We start from the raw sequence: 23,787 nt of genomic DNA, 5'->3' as shown, positions 1-23,787 counted from the left end.
AGTGAGAGTCTGCTTCCTCCTCTCTCTCTCTCTGCCTGCCTCTCTGCCTACTTGTGATCTCTGTCTATCAAATAAATAAATAAAATCTTAAAAAAAAAAAAAGATTCAATCCATCTCCCTCTCCTCCACCCCTGGTCTCTCTTTCTCAAAAAATTTAATGTGTGTGTGTGTGTGTGTGTGTGTGTGTGTGTGTGTGTATGTGAGAGAGAGAGAGAGAGAAAGAGAGAGATTGGTAGAATTCACAATGAAACCATCTGGTCCTGGGCTTTTCTTTTTGGGAATACTTTTTTTAATTTAATTTAATTTTTTTCAGGGTTCCAAAATTCATTGCTTATGTACCACACCCAGTGCTTTGATTACTAATTCAATCTCATTATTTGTTGTATATCTATTCAGATACTCTGTTTCTTCTTAAGTCCATTTTGGTGGTTTTATTTTTTTTCTTTCTAGAAACTTGTCCATTTAATCAGTTTTCTAATTTGCTGGTTTGCAATTATCATGGCCATATAATCATTTTTATTTCTATAAGGTCAATTTCTGTAAGTGAGGACCCCCTCTTTTATCCCTGATTTTATTAATTTGAGTCTTTTCTTTTTTTCCCTCTCATCTGTCTTGCTGAAAATTTGTCAGTTTTGTTAGTCTTTTCAAAGAACCACCAGAGTAACCAAAAAGCAACGTTCATTTACTTAGATTGCAAGAATTCCCAATGTAAAGAGCATCCATGTAGGCTAATTCAGCAGCTGCAGTGTAATGGAAGAACTGGGTCACTTCCATTAATCTGCAGTGAGATTCTCGTGCGTCTTGGTTTTTTTTGCCCCTCCTCATGGCTGCCATTCCACAGGTATCTATGCAGATGCAGTAGTGTCGGTAGAAGAGTAAAAAAGAAAAAACAACAACAAAGTATTTTTGAAGACTTTGCTGCAGACCCTCTCCCACATTTCATTGCCAGAAAGAGTCAAATGCTTCTCTGAGGTAAAGTCTCTAACAAGGCAAATGGGACTGACAGGTAGTTAAACAAATGTAATGAGATAGTTTTTCATAATTTTTTTAAAGATTTTATTTATTTATTCATTTGACAGAGATCACAAGTAGGCAGAGAGGCAGGCAGAGAGAAAGGGGGAAGCAGGCTCCCCGATGAGTAGAGAGCCCGATGTGGGGCTCGATCCCAGGACCCTGAGATCATGACCTGTGCCGAAGGCAGAGGCTTAACCCCCTGAGCCACCCAGGTGCCCCAGTTTTTCATAATTTTTAAAAGAATTTTAGGAGGGTTGTTGTTTTATGTTTGTTCGTTTGTTTGTTTTAAGATTTATTTATTTATTTATTTATTTATTTATTTATTTGACACAGAGAGAGAGAGAGAGAAAGTACAAGCAGGGGGAGCGGCAGACAGAGGGAGAAGCAGGCTCCCACTGAGCAGAAAGCCCAACACAGGGCTTGATCCCAGGATCCCAGAATCACGACCCAAGCTGAAGGCAGCTGCCCAACCAACTGAGCCATGCAGGCTCCCCAACTTTTTTTTTTTTAAAGAAACTGATGTCTCTTATGCTAGGAAAAACGTTAAGCTAAAGTTCAACAATTATTTGGGATTCTTTTTCTTTGTCATATGTAACAATATTTTTTATTTTAGTAATATGCATACTAAAATAAATGCATACTATAACCCCAAGTTTCTAAAAAAAATAAAAAATAAAACCCAGAAGATGAAACTCATAAGAGGTAGCTATTTTTACTAAAACATAAATAACCCTAGGAGCAATAATATTACATAAATGTAATTTGCCTATAGTTTTTTATGTCATTATCCGCCCTTGATGTCTCAGTCTTAATTAGTCCAAATCAGCTTAGCTGTCATATTGGAATGCAAAACAGAGCACCATGAAGGAAGAGAGAAGGGGTCAGAATGTTTATAGAACTGAAAGGGACGGTGTGGTTGGGGGAAATGGGGGTTCCTGAGCAGCTCTCAGGTAACAAGGAGCCATGCGGGGCAGCCACATGAGGGCTGGACATGTGATTTTCCTGTATCTCTTCCTTCCAAATGCACGGAAAGCCTCCTGTGGAACATTCAAGATCTGAGCCATGGTATCTATTTAATATTGACGATATGGCCTCGGGCCAGAAGTTGATGATACAAGGATGATCTTAGGGTTCCCGCCCTCAAGCACTCACAGTCTAATGGGAAAGATGAACTCATAAAAGCAATTTTGAGCGCAAGAATGGGTGTGCAGTGGAATGAGCAGTTGCCCAAAGGGGGTGGTGATTAATTCAGTTTCAAAAGGCAGAGACAGGTCTATAGAGGAAAAATAAAAATCACAGGATGTGTTTAAGTTCACCAAGTATACAGCACAAGGCAGGATTTTCCAGAAACTGAGAACAGAGGTTTAAAGCCATGTGACCTGCTCCGGGAACCCAGGACAACTAATGTTGATCCAGTATGGCTGTGGAGGGTAAGAAGGCTGGAACAGGGAGACAGGGACTAGACCTGAGAGCGCCTTTCTTGCCTTGCTAGGAAGAGTGAAGGTTATCCTGTGAACCATGGGAATTACTGAAAGTTTTGAAGTAATGAAATGTCCCAGTTGACACCTACAAAGAACATATTGCATCAGGTCAAGTTGAAAGGCCAAAACCCCATTAAAAGAATGGTGCACATGATAGATGTTGCAACTAGGGAAGTGACAGTAAAAAGAAACAAGAAAACAGTCACTGACTGTCTGTGGGGTTCAGTAGAGAGCAGTAAAATATACTATGTTGGTCTCTGGTTTGAACAACTAGGGATGTGTGTGCCGGAAGCAGGTTTGGCCCAAAGCAAGTTGAACTCAGGGTATCAGCGGGACAGTCCTGGGAGGGTGCATATTTAGCAAGTGAGCATAGGTCTCTCCCCAAAATACAGATTTAGAATAGGTTTGAGGTGGCATCTCCTGAAGCTGTGGGGGAGAAGGTCAGGTTGCCTGGGGAGAGAAGCTAAAGTAGGAAAGGAAACTAGAAAGGCCTCCACAATTCCGGAATGAGGAAAGCAGTCTGAAAAGGAGACCAGTCGGACGATCAGAGAGGTAGAAGAGATGAGAAAAAAAAAAAAAAAAAAAACAGTGAAAAAATTCCTCAAAGTGAATAGTAGCCTCTGTTAAAAGAAATAAATAAATAAGAGAAGAAGAAAACAAGGAGGAGGAGAAGGAAGGGGAGGAGGAGGAAACACATCCAGCATCAATGGCGGAGCTTGATGTTCCTTTAAGTGCCCCGGAATTCTGCAGCTTGTCTTCCCTGACTTTTCTCTGGGGAAAGCCAGGCGAGGTCAGATGAGGCCCAGGGTATGAGGTTCTGAAGGAGGGAGCTGCATAAGCCCATGCTGCTCCTAGGGACCCTTTCTCCCCCGCCTCCCTGGTTTTGAGCGGGGAGCTTTCTTGTTCAGTTCTGTGGAGAATGTGCATTCTCAAATAGAGGTTTCTGGCAACTAAACATTAGGAACTTCTCAACCTGTCTCCTGAATGGTCCTTTTCCTCCATCTGACTTCATGAGGTGAAAGCCTGGGGCTCTCCCGGTGACAGCTGAGGAGAGGCCTGAGCAATTACCTTCACTTTGATTTCGCTCACCCATGGGCTGTGAGCTACAGACGGAAGCTTCTCGCAGCCTCCACCTCAGCCTCCTAATCTGCTCACTCTGCTGTCTGAAGGTGGACAAGTCTCTGTAGAGACCCCCCCACCACACAGCCTCTAAACACAGTGAAGACACTGTCCCAGTCAATGCCTTGAGGAACAGGGGTAAAACAAAATTTTACCGAGAGCCAGCTCTGTGCCAGGCACCAGGTTAGAGCTGCATGCCTGGTAGCCCATGACCTAGCAGCTGAGGTACAAGCTTTCAGGCCCATTGAAGAAATTCAGCTGGGCCTTTTCCCAATTCAGGACCACCTCACTCTTACTAGGTGGCAGAGATGGGGTTTGGTACCAGGTCTGCATGTCCCAAAGTCCAGGATTCCCCCCCCTCCATAAAAGAGTTTCTGTTATATTTTCATTGTGATGGCTCCTTATTCTTCAGAGTCCAATATGCCAAAGAGCCTGAGATAACAAAGGCAAGCGTCCCCGCCATGTGGTGCACAAACTGGGGTTTCCTGGCTCAGATCATATCTTAAGTATCTTAAGTTTCATGACAGATCCTCTTTCTACATAAAACAACCTTTTCACAGAGCAAAGAGCCATTCCCTAATTGATCTCCAGTTTCTTGTGTCATGCTTCCTCACAGTGGAGCTCACTTCTGCCACTAAAGAGGCCAGACACCCTGAAAAAGTGCCGAATCCAAAGCCTCATTTTCTGTGAGAGGGAAGAGGCAGAGCTGGGGCTCTGTCACAGCAGCCCAGGCAAGGAGACCCCTCGGTTGCCCTCTGGTGTCTGCAGGCAGCTCCTCCTTCCCAAGGAGACAGTGAGACCCCAGGCCCTCCTCTTGAGGTGACTATCAGGCCATTGCAGATGGCCTTGTTTCTATACATTCTTGGGAGGGCCGGGGAAGGTGTGCAGAGCCTGGCTCACCCATCTGCCCCTTCTTTCTGGTCAGGTGAGCCCCTCGGGCAGAGAGAGCCTCCGGGGAACTGAGAGGCATCCCTTGAATATGCCTGTGGAACTGACTCCTATCCCAGGCTGAACTTCTTAAGTATGTAGGTGGCCTTGTCCTTCCCTCACCCCACCCCACTTTTAGGAACGGAATAGATGAATTTGATTTACGGCACGGACAGCTGCTCCCTTGCCTCCCTCTGTCTGCATCTGTCCTAAATTTATGAGGAAGCTTGTATCAATCCCTGCCTACCCTAATAGGCTGAGCCTGGGCTTACCTGGACAGACGCTCTCCTCTTCGCTAGGACTTAAACTCTACAGCAGGCTCATTTCTTATGCTTTTCATCTGTGTCATCAACCAGATGTTTCCCGGTCTCTTCCTGAGCACAGATACGTACTTCCCAAACCCTTTCAAGGTGGGCATGGATGTTTTTATTTACTTCTTTAGTCAATAGAATGTAAGCAGAAGTGACATGTGTCATTTTCTAGGTGGAAACTTCAGGAGCCAGCTTTAGAAACCTTGAGATAAAGGATAAGGTTGCTGTCAGCCTGGGTCCCCTAAAAGACATGGAACAGGGCTACTTGCCAAACTCCAGTAGTCACCAAGCAAAACAACAACAACAATAATAAACCTAGGATGCCATGGAAATCCCTAGCAAAACTTCTTGAGGAAAGGGAGGCTGGTCAGGGAAGACTTCTTGGAAGAGGCACTGGTGTTGCGTAGGAGTGGAGGCTGTGTGAGTGATTATAAGGCAGAGAGACTGGCAGTGTGGAATGGGGAAAGAGGCACTACAGGAAGAGCTGAGTTTTGAGTTGAGATTGCCCTGCATTATCTACTGGGCCCTAAATGGCATCACGGGTGTCCGGACAGGAGAGAGGCAAGAGGAAACCCTCACAGACGAGAAAGCCATGTGGCCACCATGACAGAGAGTGCACTGATATGACCATGAGCCAAGGGGCACTTGGTGCCAACACAAGCTAGGGAAGGCTAGGAACAGAGTCTCTCCTAGAGATCCTGTAGGGAACTGTCGGCTCTTTGATTTCAGGCAGCTAGAGTTTAGAACTGAGAGCGAAATGCACTCCTAGTGTTCTCAGATACCCAGGTTGTAGTGATTTGTCCAGCAGCCATGGAAATCTAGCACATACGATGGCAGACAATGACTCCCTACTTTCTTTCTATAAACCCCTACCTTAGTCTTTTGCCTCCCGTGTAGCCAGCAAACATTTCTTGCCCTCTCCTACCTCAGGTCTTCTCATTTCCTTCCGTTCCATCTAGCCAGACCACACTCTAGTGCTCCCTTCCTCCTTTTCACCCTCCTCAGCCACTCATTCCATCCACCTCCCTTCTCTCCCCGAGCCTCTATGCCCAACAGAACTGCCATGTTGTTGGCCATGTTTCTCCACTCAGAGGGCCTCCAGGCTCTCCGAGACAAAGAACTATAACCACCCCCAAGTACTTTGTTCAGCACCAGACTCAATACACAGATTTGAGTGCACAAGAGGTAATTAATAAATCTTTGCCAGTTGACGGGTAATATGGACTTGGTTATTTTTACTACAACCATTTATGAAGTACCTGTTGAGTTCTAGGCACTAAGTAATGTGAATAATAGTAATGACCATTGTAACAAATAAGCTGTTCCCACGCGTCAGCTACTGTGATGCCCACTGGAAATGTTTTATGTTGTTTAATCTCACCACCAGATTATGATTCTCTCCCTATTAAAGTAGAGTCAGCAGGGCCAGGGTTAAGTAATTTGCTCCATGACACCTAGCTAGCAACACTCAGAGCCAGAGTTCAAGTCCAAATCTGACAGGTTCTCAAAGCTATGCTCTAAGTAGAATCTTCTGGGTGGTGGTTGTTGGGGGAACCCAAACTGGCCATGTCCTTGACTGCTGTCTTGAGGTGCTTCCATTTCTCACACATTTGGAGTGTTTTTTTAAAGAGTGTGAATGCAGCTTTACCAGCCAGACATCCGTGTCTCTTCCAGGACCTGACTTCGGCCTCTAGATGGCACTCAAAAAGTGCGTCTGAGAAGAAAGCCTGCCAAGCCAAGGGTGTTTCTGGCTTTAAGGGGTTCCCAGAGGTGAGCTGTGCCAAACAGACTGGAAGAACTGCCCAGAAGGAAATAAGCCAAGGGTCAGAGAAATGGATTGGAAAACATATTTCCTGAGGTGTTGAGTGCTGAAAGAAAAAGATAGCAGCAAATCCACACACTTGTATTTCCGTGAAAATGGTAATCCTGAGCAAGGCAAACTAATTAAAAACATCTGTTTACCAGAGGCACACAGAAATCCCCACGGCTGTCCCAAAGAAAGGAGAATTATAGGCACAATCCCTGACAGCAAAGATGTCCAAACACCTTAAAAATCCCTGTTGAGACGGCAGCTCTTAAATGATTCAACTGCCTCTTAGCCAAAACACATAGCAACAGCCATAAATACACTGTAATTAACATCACACTCAGAGCAAAGGGAACTTTGAAAATATTTCATTTAGTATCTCCAAGGAGTCGTAGATATTCTTCCCCAGGAATGAGGGCGTTGTCAAATTATTTATCTAGAGCCAGCTGTGTGTTGTCTGAGTGAGAAGATAGCTAGAGATTGCTGTGTGTTTGGTAGGAAGAATGACAGCCCCCTGGGCCGCACAGCAGCCCTGACCTCAGGGTCCCGCTCGAGACCTGGGCATGGCCAAGCAACCATGTCCAGCACCCAGGCTCCCCGAGTGTGGGTCAGGGAGCGCTTCCCAGCTGTGAACTGTTTGTTCTCAGTATGCAAGGAGGTGAGCCCAGGATGTGAGGGTGAGCTCTGGAAATGGGGCTAGCAATCCCACCTTGCCCTGACTTTGGGGCTGAGATGGGTTCAACAGGGTGGGACCAGCTCAAGTACAGCAAACCTGGTGAGTCATTTGTGGCAAGAGATTGGAAGCAGTCCCTCGCAGTATGGTCCACTTGCTGATGTGAGGCAGGACAGAAATGAATTTGAGAAGCCCTGACCAGAGGCAGATTTCTCCAGCTCGGCCCGCCCTAGGCCCCAGCCATGAGAGGCGAAGGTTGCTAGCTGCGTCAAGCACATGGCCTCTGCGGTCAGGGGAGAACTAGACCCACTGCCTCTGGGAGTCACCAGCTGTGGTACGAGGCCCACTATCTAACCTTTGGGATCTTTCGTTTCCTGAAATAGGGCTAATAATACATACCTTACAGAGTGTTGTGATACTGTGAAACAGGAGATGTGGTGAGATTGTGAACGCTCAGATGGTTTTCAGACCCCTTCTCAAGCTCTCTCTGTAAACAATGCTCTTTATCTGTTGGGAGAGTTTTCTTAAAAAACCAACCCCTCTTGGTCCTCAAGAAAACAATGTTATCACCACTGTCTGGGAGGCTCATTAGAGCTCATTAGAGTTCTGGATTTAATCAGTCATCAAATAGTCTTATGAAGAGAGAATTATAGATTAACAGACAAAAGAAAGAAAAGAGAAGGCCCGAGGGTGAGGAATAGAGCTGAAAGGGGAAGGAAAAATTCTCTTGGACCCCCGGACAAAGAAAATCTTCAGACCTGACCCAGAGGAAGTGAAGGATGAAGAATGCTGGGGGAGCAATACCACAGTGCTGATTTTGGAGGAAGGTTCCAGAAGAGAGGGCCTATTATCCTGGGAGAGTGGAAAGGGGACACTGGGCCTAGAGCTCCCAGGACAGTCTGGTCTCAGAAACACGGGTGAGCCCCGTGGCCCTCACTTTGTCCCAGGCCATGTTCCCAGGGAGGCCCTGCTTCATCTCTGTCCAGTACCTCATCCCTTGACCACCTGGGCAGGGGAGACCCTTCCAGCACATGTGACCTTGCTGCTTTCATGGGTTCCTGTCATCCAGTAAATAATATCTGAGTGCCTGCTAAGTGCCAGGCACCATTGTGACACTGGACACTCAGTGGTCAACACAACACAATTCCTTCTGCCCTAAAGCCTGTCTTCCACACATGGTGAGAGGAAGCCTATAAAATACCAAATAAATGACAGTCCTTCATTATGGAAGAGTGGCATACTACCACTTGCTTCAACACAGATAGGGTATCCTATGAGTATTTAAGTTACACTCTGGAGCAGGACTTTTTCTGCTGAGGCCCATGGAGAGAATTCAGGGGAGTTTGTGAACTTGGACTGGACGAGAAAAAATTACAACTTTTGTTCACTACGTCTATAGAATTTAGAATTTCCTTTAAGCATGCATGCAGACAACTATAGAAGTTCCTGTGAATTTGTAAACAGCGGAAGTTACAGACATTTGTATTTTATATTACAACGGTTACGGGTGTTTTGAAATGTCATTTTTGGGCTTCATGGTTCCCAAAATCGAGGCGGTTCTGAGACCCGCCACAGGACTGTAATGCTCAGCACATTAATAGAGAAGGACATGTATCATTATATTACATATATCTGGTTTTCAGAGTTTTGAGGTCTGTATTCCATCTCACTGGTTTCCTCCATTTGGAAACATTATGTGTAAACGTTACTCTGGGAAGGTGTCCCTGCCCACCGAAGAGGCCCCAAGGCTCAGAAAACATGCAGAGCCCCCGCTCTAGGGCCTGCTCTTAACATTGAAAGAGCCCTTATCAGGAAACCACCCTCCAGGTACTGTCGGCGCATGAACAACCCCGATTAGGCATGTAGACTCTACAGTTCTGAGGTAGCCCTCCCAATCTGGCCCTTTTGATCCATGCTAGAGTGTTTATAAATTAGCAACAGGGATATTAAAAGCCATTTTTCATTGGTCCAATAGTAGTGCTCAATATAGGTAGAAAGAACATAAATATGACCCTGAATGAAGAGGAAGAGGAGTTGAGTGAACCCAGAGGCTTAAACCCTGTGGAGTGCGGTACAAGGCCTGGGATTCCCATTTGATCCTGTAGTGAGATATTTAGATTCCAAGAGGAGAGTCAAGCTCTCTGCCTCTCTCATCTGGAATATTATCTCATTGACCTCCAGCTGATGCTTTGTACAAGATATTTGGAAGTAATTACCTAGGGAACTGAAGGCTGAGTTTTCCACAAAGCTACACAACAATGTTGTATGACTCTTTGCGCCTGCTTGCTGCAGTATTTGCATGAGCGGTAGAATTCCTCCTGAGACCTGCTTCCCTTGTGCCATACTCGCCAGAAGCAAGGGAATGGGGAGACTGGAGAGAAATGGAGACCATCTTCATGAGAACGCACAGAGACTGTTTATTCGGAGCTTGCTACTGCAAGGGGGTCAACCACCATCACTTGTATTGGGCAGAGACTCAAAGGGAGGCACAGGAAGGGGAAAGTGCTGTGTGTGAAAAGGGAAGGCTTTGGGTATGCTCTCATTGCTGGTTGTCGGTGTGAGGAAGCTGGAGGAAGGCTCACTAGAAGCAGAAAATCTCACGGGATTGGGTGGAAGGGCATATCTGGCATTCTCTGGTTGGTGCGGAGTTGGAAGTGAGAACAAAAAGGAGGTGGGGGGAGGTATGTCTGAGTGGCTCAGTCAGTTCAGCATCTCCTTCGGCTCAGATCATGATCTTGGGGTCTTGGGATCGAGCCCCATGTTGGGCTTCCAGCTCAGCAAAGAGTCTGCTTCTCCTTCTCCTTCTCCTTCTGCCCCTCCCCACTGCTTGTGATCTCTCTCTCTCTCTCTCAAATGAATGGGTATCTCTAAAAAAAAGAGAGAGAGAGAGAGAGAGAATGAAGTTGGTAGTCCTTGTCCAAGACTGACTATTCTGGATTTGTTGCTTCAGAGGCTGGGGTTTGGCTTCCTGGATGAGTTGCTACAGAGAGTGTGGGTCAGCGTTGTACCGGCATGGATGGCCCGGCCATTCTGTGTTGTAATTCCATGCATCAGAGTTTATAGAGCTCACCTGCCTTTAGCAGGACAAGGTGAGGGACCGCTGCCAAAACCAACCTCATGGCCGTGAGACACCCATTCGGCTTCCGTCTGTTGACAGGGGTTACATATGCATAAGGGCATCTCCAGCCAAGTGATGGTCTTGAATATCCTGTGGAATAATGTTGAGCCAGATCCTCATACTTTAGCCTGGAGCCACTGTACTCACCACATCTTATTACCCTGAGCTGCGATGTGGTTCATGATCCCTAATCCATCAGGAAAGCTCTGGACATAGTCCCTGACACTAAGCACTCAAGAAAATAGTTTTGTTTTTTTCTTTTTAAAGAAGAGGCAGCACTTTGCTAAGGAGTTAGGCTCTATGCCAGTACGTCTCAACCAGGAGCCCCCCAGGGACCATTTGACAGTGAGTAGAGATATTTTTGATTGTCACCACAGGGGTAAAAGATGCTATTAGCATCTAGTGGGTAGAGGCTAGGGTTGCTGCCAAGCATCCTGGAAGACACAGGACAGCTCCACAGCAAAGAATTATCCAGTCCAAAAGTCAGTCATGCTGAGGCTGCCCATCCAAGGAGAAAGAGGGAGGAGGTGTGGGTAACAGAAGGGGGTTCTGCCGGCAGGAAGCGTATTGATCAGAAGAGGGGTCAGGAGAGGGGACTCTGCCTTGAGGGTATGGCTTGGACCCTGCTCCAGCCACTTCCTTGTGAGTCCACACAAGTTCCCCAACTACTTTAGCAGTGGTGCCTCCCTGATGGGATGTTTTGTGAGCTAACCAAGCCAATGTCATCTCACACATAGCTTAGGTTCCTTTAGGCAGATACTAGTAGGGGAGAGATGGCCAAATCTTTCTCTGCAACTTAGCCAGCATTGTAAAAAGGAGGAAATTTTCAAAACTCTGCCACGCCTATAGACGTTTATTAACAAGCAAACCCAGAAGTCCTCATAGCATTTATCCGTAAGGCTCACAACATCCTAGCTTTCAGTCCCTTTATGCTCCAACCCGCTTTGCTCAGCAGATCTCCTATGGGAGGGACACAATGACTATGGAGGCAGGGTTCCATGCATGTTATAATCAGCATCGGGCACCAGTCTTCCTCCTTGCTCATGGCTGCACACCAGACAGATCAGGGATGTAGATCTTCCAAGTTATTTCTCATAGTTCAGGCTGGGGGGTGTCTCTGCATCTTTCTAAAATATTTTATCCAGCCCAAATATCTTGAAGATCTGCCTGCATTAGTGTAACTGTAATCTCTCTCTCTCTCTCTCTCTCTCTCTCACACACACACACATGCACACACACACACACAAATACAATGTCTACTTTAAAGTAAGTCACTGACAAGACAGCTCAGAGGAATTACATGTACAAAGCATTTAGTGCTCTTCCTGGAATATTAGTAAGTATACAATGTATGTTTGCTATTAACATGATCATTTTTTAAAGGTTTTATTTATTTGTCTGGGAGAGGGAGACAGAGCACAAGCAGGGGGAGCAGCAGGCTAAGGGAGAAGCAGGCTCCCCACCCAGTAAGAAGCCCAGTGCAGGACTCAACCCCAGGATCCTGGGATCATGACCCGACCTAATGTAGATGCTCAGCAGACCGAGCCCCCCAGGCATCCCTAATATGATCATTTTTGAAAGCCTCCCTCCAGCTCCTTGAGGAAAGGGAAGAGATTTTTGTTTTGTTTTGTTTTTTATGTTCACTTAGCCACTGTATAGCACACAATTAGTCCTGATGCCGTGTTCAGTGATTCATTAGTTGAGTATAACCCCCAGTGCTCACCGCAGCACGTGCCCGCCTCAGTACCCATCACCCTGTTACCGCCTCCCCCATCCTCCTCCCCTCTGAAACCCCAAGATGGTTTCTCAGGGTCCACAGTCTCTCACAGTTCATTTCCCTTTAATATCTGAGAGTAACATAGGAAAGGAAGCTTCTGGCATTTGCTGAGCAGCTCCCGTGAAGCTACCCACTTCCCACGCTCTGTGGCGTTTAACTGGCACAACCACCTGGCCAGGTGGCTTGATTATCACCAATCCCCATCTGAGGAAGCTCGGATGGCACAGGCACCTCGCCCATGCAGCCTGTGGGTGCCCAAGCCAAGACGGAAGCCTCTCTTGGGTGGGAATGTCTGTAGTAACCCCTGCTGCCTCCTTGGAACGGTGCTGTGAACTCCCAGTGAGAGGGAGAGATTCAAACCCAGAAGTATCGAGAAGATAAAGCCGAGGGAGTAGGAGGCAAGTGGGAATTACAGAGAATCGCTGCTGTAGGCTGCCAGCCAAGCGCTCCACGGGGAACCGGGAACACGGTCTGATAAATGGAGAGCGAACAGGGTATTAGCTTCCCGGGTGTTGTCATGGCGGGGTTTCTCCCAGAAGCAGAACTGGAACCAAAGATCTGGTGCAAGTGACAAAAGAAAGAGGAGGGGCAGTCAGCAGGCTAGGGGAGGGGGGACGGCTCTTTGAGACAACCACAGCTGTCAGCATAGGCCTGGGGCCCTGGCTCCCAGGCAGGCCTTAAGGTCTTTAGGCTATTCTGGCTCACCTTGGACTGATGGCTCTGATGCACTTGGACAGTCTCTGAAGGCACACAGAAGCTGGGAGACTGACATACAGCAAATAAAAGGAACCTCAGGGGCTCTGGACAGGGCACCTGCAGCATGCGCTGTGGTGGTCATTGCTGGGATCCAAATGGGTTTATCCTTCGACATCCAGTAAAATCCAGGTCCTTCCTCTGGCCCAGCTGGCTTTCTGGTCGACCCTGCCTAGCCATGTAACTCAGTCTTGCCTCCCCTGCTCTGTTCCAGCCACACTGACCTCCTCACCATCCTTCAGAGACACGAAGCATACCTTAGCCTCAGCCTGTGCAATTTGCTAGTCCCTGCTTGAGACCCTCTTCCTGGAGAGCTCTCACCTCCTCCAGGGCTTGCCCCAGAGAATGTCTTTATCTGGGAGACCCCATCGCCCTTCTAAAAGGAGCACCCTTATCCTTCTTCCCTTTCCCCTGAATGCCTTTTCCTCATCACCACCTGACTCTGCATCGTATGTATTTCTTTGTTCACTTGTTCACTGTCTGCCTCGTGGTAGAGCAGCACTCTGTTGTAAGCTCTGTGAGGGTAGGGACTTCTGCCTGTTTTGATCACTGCTTCTTCAGTGGCTAGAACAGTTTCTGGTACAGAGGGGAGGTCTATAAACACTTGCTGAATGAGTGAATGAACGCATGAACACAGGAATCCAGAATATATTCCCTTAAGGCAGCATTTCTGGAAATCAAAATTCCTTGGGGGAATGTATAACAAAAGCAGATTTCGCAGGGGTGTCCCAACTAGAAAGGACAGGAATTCTGAGGATTCCCTTGGTAGTGTTACCACACAACCCCCATACAGCTATGCAGAGGCCTCCAGAAGAAGGTGCCAGGTCGGTGGAAGGAAGAATTGCTTGGCTGCTTGGCTACTGAGGCTGGGCACTTGGCACCAGGGTCCGAGCCCTCCCCTCCTGGCCAGGTCTCCAGACCCCAAGCCCAACCAGAAAGCAGGAGAACTGTCAGGTACAAGGGATACCTGTGAACTTTAAAAATGCAGTTCTCAGGAGTACCCATGGTAGAACGTTAGGGGACCCCCACCACTTTTCACCCACTGTGTAAGCCTTCTTAATTCTATGACTTCTGGGAAGGGGGCGGTCCTCAGGACCGACTGAGATTGAAGCTGAGTCTAATTATTTTTTAATAAATAAATGAGAAATAGCAACTTGGTATTTTAGTTGTTTTTATAACTAGCTGTGGGTCAATTAATTACCAAGTTAAAATAGGTAAATTAATTATATCTACTTTAATATATCATTTCAACCTTCTTATAATATATATTCTTTAATCTACCTCTCAGTAGTAGAAATATCTAATATTTACTTAATATTAAATTCAAATTATACTCAAGAAATCTTAAATTTTTAAATCTTAAATTTGAAACTCATACTAATATGCATATTTGAATTAAAAGATGAATTAAGTCTATGTCACCAGAATCAGATTTATTTTGACATAGAGAAAACTAATGGAGATGTCTTTTTTGTTTTGTTTTGTTTTTAACAAAGCTACTTTTAATACTTAGGGAATGGTGATATCTTTTAAACACAGATTCCTGGGCCCCATCTCAGGTCCACTGAGACAGAGCCTCTGGTGGTAGGGCCCTGGAATTTGCATTCTTACCAGACTCCCCACAAAATTCTAGCACCTTCTATGAAGTTCAAGGATCCCTACGATGTCTGCCCTCAGGTGAGTAGGAATATCAGAATAAGCAGAGGGGAGGAGTAAGAGCTAGGCCCTGACTACCCCCTCCAACCCCGTGCTCCAGAGTACTTGGTGAGGAATCCTGTGATTAAAAGCCCACCTCCATTTCTCTTAGATGTGGAAAAGTCTAATTCTCTCCTGGAGCAGAAGTCTCTGTCTCTAGAGGCCTGCTGAGGTGGGCTGAATAACTCAAGTGTGGGGAGGAAGGTTTGACTTCATAAAAAAAGAAAGGTGGGCAGAAAACCGAAGGAAAATGGTAGAACTGCCAAATAATAAAGGTTAATACCAGGAATAATGTCACTCAAGGTTTCTTTAGGACATTGTGGAAACAGTAAAGAAAAGCCAGACTTCTTGGAGAACAGGCAGCCTATGCGCTGGATCCAGAGAAAATCTTCATGGCTTAAGGAAAAGAGTGGCTGTGGTAGACATGCCTCGGGTTCACCCTCACTCAGACCTGCATTTTCTCTGTCCCTCTAGGAAAGCCATCTCGCTAATGCGACTTGGGTTTCTCATCTGTAAACTGTGCACAGTTATCTCTGCCCTTACCCTTGACCTTTGGAAAAGTGGACTGGAGAGTCCGCTGAGAGAAAATTCTCACATTGGTCGATCGTGCCTATACTCCAAACAATGAGCAGAAACAAGCCTGTCCTGGATCCCAGGCCTGTGGTCTACTTGACATTGTTTGACCACGGCAGGCGCATGGCTGCCAAAACTTTGAACTTTCATCTTCTTTCCACCTGGACCAGTCTTTCTCCTTACCTCCATGCTAGCTTGTGGTTCTTGCTGGCTGACGATACCTGAATTCCAATTAATGTTCTTCCTGGAACATTTTTTCATCTCTGCATGCTGCCTCCTCAGAGAGACCTGATCAGGCCTCCTTATCCCCGCCCACTCTTGCCCCAGAGACTCTCTGTTATGTCATTCTCTTAGGACGTGGCACTCTCTGAAATAATCTTGTTGGTCCTTTTGTTCATGGGTTTATTGTCCAAATCTTCACTGGCATGTAAGTTCCTTGAGGGCAAGAGCCTTCTCCTACAAGCACATTCCCTGAAAAGATACCCATACATAGCCAGAGAATGAATGAATGAATTACTCATCCCTCTTAGGCCACCTCCTCTCTGTTCCACTTTCAGTTCTCCCTTTCGTCTCTTGATTTTTTTATCTCTGCCCTCCCCCCCCAACCCCCACCTCATCCTCTTTGGACTGTCCCCCTAGATGGTGCTTTGGACTGTCCCCCTAGATGGTGCTGCAGGTGAGTGTTCTGAGCCCTTCCCTTCCTTCCAGGCTATTGGTCTGATAGCCTCAAAGGGAATCATCCAAAAGAGAATCAACAGTCCTCTAGCTAACGCTGCTAACTACAGGGCTCTGACGCGTTATTTTGCCTCCACTCTCTCCGTCAAAGATGGCCTTCTGGCCACTCAGTCTAGGAAGGCCTGAAATGGGGAGGTGGAGGGAGAAAACTCCATCCCACCACATTGTCTGACAGGCATTGAAGGGGGCGTTCTGTGGGAGCTCACAGTGAAAAGCCCTCAGAGGGTCTAAAAGGGGGGAAAATAAGATTGCCTTCGGACAAATAAGCAGGAAACCCACCAACATATGATCAGGGCGGCAAGCTGGGGCCAGCCCCTCTAAAGGAAGACTCTTTCTCTGACAGAGATGTTGGTCAGTCCTAGAATTAGGTAAATGTTTATTTAGCCTCATTACTTGCCAAACACCTTGCTGAGAGATTTCCTGGCATTATCTCCTATAATCCTCCCAATGGCCTTCCCTTTGCTGCTATTGGCTTTATCATCAAGGGGAACAGGAAGCATGTCTTTTGTTTCTCATAATTCTTTTCCATAATATTTTGTCCAAATATCACAGACAGAACACAATACTGGGGGGAACAATCAGCATTGGTGGATTGATTCCTGTAGCCAGAGGGTTCCTCCCTTCTCAAATAATCTCCTCCCCTGGCTTCTCTCTCTACAACAGCTGCACTGCCCTTAACCATAGATTCTTCTGTTTCCTCTGTGATGAATACTGCTTTCATCTATCTTTGACAAACATCATTTATTTTAAAGCAATATAGCCTGGTGAGGAGTGGTAGGGGTCAGAAAATGCAAAGTTCATTTATAAAAGGATTAAGTCCTGAAGGTATAATGTACATTATGGTGGCTGTCATTAATAATACTATATTGCATATTTAAAAGTTGCTAAGAGAGTAGATCTTGAAAATTCTTATCACAATAAAAAATGTAACTATGATGGTGATGGATGTTCAATAGACTTGTGGAAATTTCATAATATATATAAATACCGAATCATTATGTCATACCCCTGAAACTAACATATTGTCATGTCAATACTGTCTTTCATCTACCTGTCTATCTATCAATATCTATATATATATCGGCGGCTGGGGAAATGGACATTTGAAATTAAGAAACCCATGTTTAAATTCTAGTGCTGCTATGAAACAGCCGTGGGATGACAGTGGGCAAGTTAACCCTTTGTGTCTGTTTCCCTAAAGGGAAATCAGTCTCAGAATAGCTGATCCTAGAATTATTCTAAGAGTTATTGTAAAGAGTTGAAGTATCAAGTTTTGGGGTTTGTTTTTGTTTTGTTGGGTTTTTTGGGATGTATTTCAACTTTATTTTATTATTTCAGTGTTCCAAGATTCATTGTTTATGCATCAAGTTTTATTTATTATAAAGAGTTAAAATGTAAGTAAAGACAAAGCACAGTACTTGGAAAGAAAGGTCAAGCCAAAGAGAGTATTTTGGGGAGATGATAGTAAGTGCTGGCCAAGTGAGGGCCAGTAGGATTTTCTTGGTTGTAAGCAAAAGAAACTGCATTTGGCTAACTTAAGGGGGAAAAAAGGAGATTGTGAAGATTCTAGGGGGCTCACGGGCTTAAAGAGTAATCAGGCCCTTGGGAAGGGCCTCGGCTGTTGAAATTCATTTAAGAGCATAATTCTGGGTATTGCGCTAAGATGTTTTAGCTCCAATTGCCTTCCATTCTAATCCTGGTTTCAGTTCACTTCACATTGGAAATCCAGGATAGAAAATCTGGGTCAGGTCACCTCTTTTCTTGGGGGAGCCATGAGGGTAACCACATGACTGGGAGTCACAGGGCCAGGGTTGAAATCCCTACCAGTTTCCTACTGCTGCTGTAAAGAATTGCCACACATTTAGTGGCTTAAAATAACACACATTTATTATTTTACAGTCCTGCAGATCAGAAGTCCAAACCGTCTCTGTGGGCTAACATCAAATTATCAGCAGTGCTGTGTCCCTCCCATCTGCTGAGACAGCCTGACGTAAATAAGGTAATGGCGGCCTGACTATCCCCACACCTTTACCCATACTATAACCTGATTAATGGAGTGCTATCCCATCGCATTCACAGGTCCTGCCCACACTCGGTGAAGGGATTATACACACCATCTGTTTGTCCAAAATATACCTTCTAGTAAAGTCAGGGTGGACAGGTAAACAGATTGTAGAACAGCATAAGAAATGTTGGCACAAAAGTGTGTATGAGAACTTATGGGCAATTATGAGTAAAAGTGTTTGGAGAAGAAAGGGAGAAATAGGCTTCAGAAAGGAAATGAATTCTGAGCTGAGTTTTGATGGATGAAATTTGGTCTCTAATGTGAGCTGCACATATACACCAAGGGGGAAGCAAATTCAGATTTCTTGGTAAAAGACTAATGCTTTAATCTAGATGATACCTGAATTCCAAAAGATCCCAGAAATTAAATCTAGGCAGAATTAGTAGTCACTTAGTCAGCCAGTCAGGCCACTCTGACTTGCTTTGGCAATTTAAGGAAGCTTAGATAATACATCTGGAGCCCATTTCTAAAGCCTGCTGCATTTTGAAACTCTTCTTATTTTAGGATTACTGGAGAATTTTCAGAATCTCTTTTCAAAAAAAGAAAAATGCCACATGGGAGCAGGCACATGTGGCGTTGCTGGGAGGAAAAAGAATCTTAGTATTGTCTAGATAGTATGGTAGTTGAATTCACCAATCAGCCAGTTGCCCTGGGCTTATTAGTTCCTTTTTAATCTTACATCGCAATATAGAATGGCAGGATGGCGTGAAATGTAAAAAAGAAAAGAAGGCAGGGAGGGCAGGAAGATTATTAAAGCAAGCACAGACGGAAAGGGAGCAAGTAGGAAGTCGTTCATGAATTTCCAGTTGGCTAGCGGTGATCCATCATAGGTCACTGGCCAGTGGAGGGGTCCTGGGGGTCCTTATTCCTGAGACGTATCTTTTTCATCAGGTCTAAGGTTGGTCCAGCCTAGAGTTAACCAAGCCTGAAAACTTAGAGAATTCAAAGTTTTTTATTTATAAATTTTTATCCAAGTAACTCATGAGCAAGTTTTTAACATCAGGTATACAGACGGATATGTGATGAAAGGCGGTCCTCTCTGTGGATGCCCCCTGCCCCCACTGCCCCGATCCCTGTTTTCAGTTGTCAGAGTAGCTACTGCACTGCCTTCACATACTGTTTATGTCCCTCCAGCTTTGCAGACTAACTGAGGGGAAATCTCCAGACTCCCTTTAGTAGAGGAAGGTTTATCTCACCTCTAACATCATACCAATCCCTAACTTCCATGATGTTTTACAACTATTTGCACTGCTTCTGTTGATTATTTGCATCACTTTATTTATTTATTTTATTTGAGAGAGAGACTGCACACACAAGGAGGGGTGGGAGAGGGACAAAGGGAGAAGGAGAAGTGACTCCCCACTGAGCAGGGAGCCCTGCACAGAATTCAATCCCAGGACCCTGGGATCATGACCTGAGCTGAAAGCAGAGGCTCCACCCACTGAGTCACCCAGGCACCCCTTTTTATCACTTTCAATTATTTCTTGTTGCATTGCCCAGTAAGAGTAGTAACTCTTGGCTTTCTCCCTGTGTTGGAAGGATTTTTTATAACAAGGTTGTTGGCAGGTGAAAATAGTTACACAGGATGTTAATAGAGGGACCATAAAAGAGGTGTTGCATGTATAAATATGTTTAAGAAATCTTGGGAAAATCAATAGAACGTGTTTCTCTGTAATGGATCATCTCAGAAGCTTTGATGTGCAAATGTGGGGTGTGAAGCTTCAACAGTGCATGTAATGTGCAGTGTTCCTCAAACTTTTGATCATAGGAACTTTTTTACTATGGGACATCTATTAATATCTCGGGGAAATGTTTATGAAAGGTGGAGGAGGCCCTCCCCTGTTTGATGTGGTGGAAGGAGTACCAAAGTCTCCTTTTAGCAAAACAGGCATGACCTTCTCACCCCAAGCACCTGCCACCTGCCAGTGTTCCAGTAAGCACTGGCACATTGCACCCATGAGCTCTGTCCTAACAGCAGCACCATTTTACATAGAGAGGGACTGAGGTTTAGCAATGCTGAGTAGTTTGCCTGGCATCCCACAGCTAGTTCAGTGGGGGATGAAGGTTTTAAACCGAGGCTCAGAATCCCCTAACTACTCTAACCTATCTAACACAGCCTGAAACACAGAAGTACTTTTAACAGAGCTTAGTCACTTTAGTTAGAGTTCCATAATGGTTATGCTGGATCTTACCTCTGTAGAGCAGGTTACAATACACCAACAGGATTTACTTCCACTATTTCATCAGAGTCTCACGCAACCCTGTCACATAGCTAGAGCTGATGCATATAGAGAAGTTGAGTATGTTGTCAACTCAACATAGCTAGCCAGAGACAAAAATAATCAGAAGTTTGCTTTATTACTGGCTATATCCAAAAGACTTGACTTTCCAGATTTAACAAATAAAAACACAAGACTCCCAGTTACATTAGGATTTCCGATGAAGAATAAATAACTCTTTAATTAATAGTTCCTTAATGTAAGTAGGTCCCAAGCAATACTTGAGATATACTTGTACTAAAACATTGGCCATTGTTTATCTATCATTTTTATCTGCATTTTATCTTGTAAGTGAGAACAAAACTCAGAACACGGGATTAAGTGAGAGAAGGGCTGGGTGGGGGGAGTGACCCGGAAGCAGTGTGAGTCCGCCCGGTCTCTGAGCAACTGCTGTGTACCAATGGTTTAAGATGGACCGTGAGATCATGATTCTCTCAGCCCTCTGCACAGCCAGACAAGCCTGGAGTGGCAGGAACACAAAATCAGGCATCTCTAGCCACAGCAGTCTCTTCCAGGGCTCCCTGAAGGGTGACCCAAGTGTAGCAAGGTTCAGTGGTGGGCCCCTGCTTCTCTCAGGTGGCATCTGGATCTCTATATCAACAGCCAGCCGCAAAGCACTCAGCTTCCCACTGTGGATAAGGGACTCATGGATGCACCAGAGTTCATATTCCAAATACCCACAGAGTAGGGCACACAGCCCAAGGTACAACTTGTTGGGGTGAAGGTGGTCAGGGGTTCCTGGAGAGTGCAGCTCTAGACAGCATAGCCCCAAATCTCTATTTCATATATAATAGATAAGTGTTGTTTTGTGGCTGGTTGCTCATACTAGTACCCCAGCTAGTTTCCTGGTGGCTGCTTAGCCATGCATGTTCTGTAAATTGGAGCTTCACTGTCATATTCAAATACTTGATATGCAAAAGACAGTTTGCATTTGAACTCTGTTTGTATTGTTATAAAATAAAATTCAACATACCATTTGTCAATAAAAGAAAAGGAAGCCTATTAAAATCTTTAAATATAACTTTAATTCTTGCAAATGTTTGAGTGGTCATAAAATAAAAAAAGGTTTCAAATTTTTTATCACCTCTGTGTGAAGCTGTTTTCAATGGTGATTATGAGAACATGAAGAGAACACATTAAAAAGACAATTAGGATTTGCTTGTAATCCCTCCAACATAAAACTTGATAGAAAAAGCTATGCTGGCTTCCACATCCACTTGGGATATAGGAAGTCACAAGAGAACATTGCTCCCACCCTAACAGTAAGAACGAGCCAGATAATCTACAAAATCATAATTCTTTAAAGCCTATAAGAATATTCAGGTTGTAAAAAAACCTTCTGAACTCAAATACAAAAAGTGGCAATGACCTCCTGGGAGAGCTGTTTTTATGGTTGGCAGCACAGAGAATGGAAAGAGTAAACTGGTAAGGAACCAGTAGCTGCACATTTCATGTGATGTTAAGGGAATTTAGACTCCCCAGAAGCTAGAACACAAGGCTCTGCACCCACCCACTGAGAGCTCCCAAAGCAGCTTGAGGGATAGGGGGAAAGAGCAGAAGCCCCCAAGGCACAGGTATGGGGAGCCATTCCACCTACCCTGGAACTCAGAGCCTGACTGATGGTGAAGCAGCAGCTGTCTGCCCCTGGAAGGGAGCTGGAGAGCTGAAGAAAACATCTCTTTTCCCATCTACAGGTGTGTATGACCTGCCCGTGTCTTAGGAGAACTGAGAAATTCCACTGACACTTAGGGCTTCACCTTACTAGGGTAGGTCCTTTTCCCTATTCAGGGAAGGCCTACAGAGCCCCAGAGGACATCTCAGCCCCCGCTGAAGTCCTAGGGCAGCACAGGGACCCTGAGAGAGAGCCCAGGCCTTGCACTGAGGACAAGGCAGGGGCCATGTGTAGTTGGGAGAGTGTGGGAGGGGAGAGGCCGGTGCGAGGTGAAGGCAAACAGGGCCTGAGAAAGTCGAAGACAGAAAAGAAGAACTGGTAAGTCCTCCCCAAGCATTCACATTCCAGGTCTTGCTAGTGGGAAGGTTCTGACTTTTCTATCAAGTGACATGAAGCCTGTGGCAAACTGAATCTAACTGAAGCAGCAAAGCCTTCAGACCAAGATCAACTACAGACAAGAGTGTCTCAAGCTTTCTCCGTAGTGGCCTGCCAGACAAAAAAAAAAAAAAAAAGATCTACTCTTTTCTATATACAATTACTATTTTCTTCAGACTCTACCATTTATATGTAATTTGTGATGTCTAAACTCAATCAAAATCAAACTCAAAGACATGTGAAAAAGTAAGCAAAAAGTACTTTTCTCAAAGAGAACACAGTAAATAAAACCAGACCTGTAGAATAGAACTGTTGTTGGAATTATCAGACAAGCACTTTGAAAATAATAAAAATAAATTATAATAAGATAGAGTGAAAAAAGTGAACATGTTTAAACGTGTTGTACAATTGCAGAGCCCATCAGAAATGCTAGAAATGAAAAGTAGGTCATAGATAAAATATCCTTCCAGTGAGTTTATTAACAGACTGGACACATCGGAGGAAGGAATCTGTGAAATTGAAGACAATCAGACAGTTTGTTTTTGAACTCTGTTTGTATTCACGATATCTGATATATATATATATTATATATAATGTGTTTAAATACATATATATATATATATAATATATAACATTCAAATAAACATATAATTTGAGTCTCAGAAGAAATATTTGAATGGCCTAACATTTTCTAAGATATATGGAAAACATTAACTGAAGATGCAATAAACTCAGCAAACTCAAACACAAACACCAATAAAAGCACTTTTAGACACATCAAAATCAAGCTGCTGAGAAACAGACATAAAGATAAAAATCTTAAAAGCTGCCAGTGAAAATAAGACATATTACATAAATGGAACAACAATAGAAATTGCAGCCTCTCACTAGAAAAAATGGAGTCCAGAGACAGTAGAATGACATCTTTAAAGTGTTGCGAGAAGGAAAAAAAAAATTCAATCTAGAATCCTAGTTTTAGTGCAATTATTTCCCAAAAATAAAGGCAGGCAAAATAAAGATATTTTCAACAAGGCAAAAGTGAAGGAAATTGTTTCACACAAACCTCTACTATAAGGAATACTAAAATAATTTTTTTTCGGCTAAAAGGAAACAATGCCAGATAGAGACCCAGTTCTTGAAGAAGAACTAAAGAATACCAGAAAGAGAAAACATGTTGGTAAATATAAAGGACGTTAAGCACACACACATGCAAGCACACACACATGCAAACACACACACATGCAAGCACACACACATGCAAACACACACACATGCAAGCACACACATACAAGCACACACACATGCAAGCACACACACACACACACACACACACACAATTTAAAGACTCTTGAACATTTTTTTTTTTTAATGTTAATGGCTACCAAGTTTAGCCATTAATTTTTTATTTTTTAT

At 44.6% G+C, this 23,787-nt stretch overlaps 1 long non-coding RNA gene across 1 annotated transcript in view; it reads left to right on the top strand.

Moving 5' to 3' along the window:
- LOC132013060 (uncharacterized) overlaps window positions 1-23,787 on the top strand; it is a 116,407-nt gene that overhangs the window by 25,013 nt on the left and 67,607 nt on the right. The window contains exon 2 of the long non-coding RNA XR_009402864.1: window positions 17,883-17,982. This is a non-coding gene — a long non-coding RNA (uncharacterized LOC132013060). The remainder of the gene's footprint in view (window positions 1-17,882; window positions 17,983-23,787) is intronic.

Source organism: Mustela nigripes, chromosome 3 (genome assembly GCF_022355385.1).
Source record: "Mustela nigripes isolate SB6536 chromosome 3, MUSNIG.SB6536, whole genome shotgun sequence".
In the NCBI taxonomy this organism is placed as follows: Eukaryota; Metazoa; Chordata; class Mammalia; order Carnivora; family Mustelidae; genus Mustela; species Mustela nigripes.
This window is presented reverse-complemented; position numbering and strand designations above follow the sequence as displayed.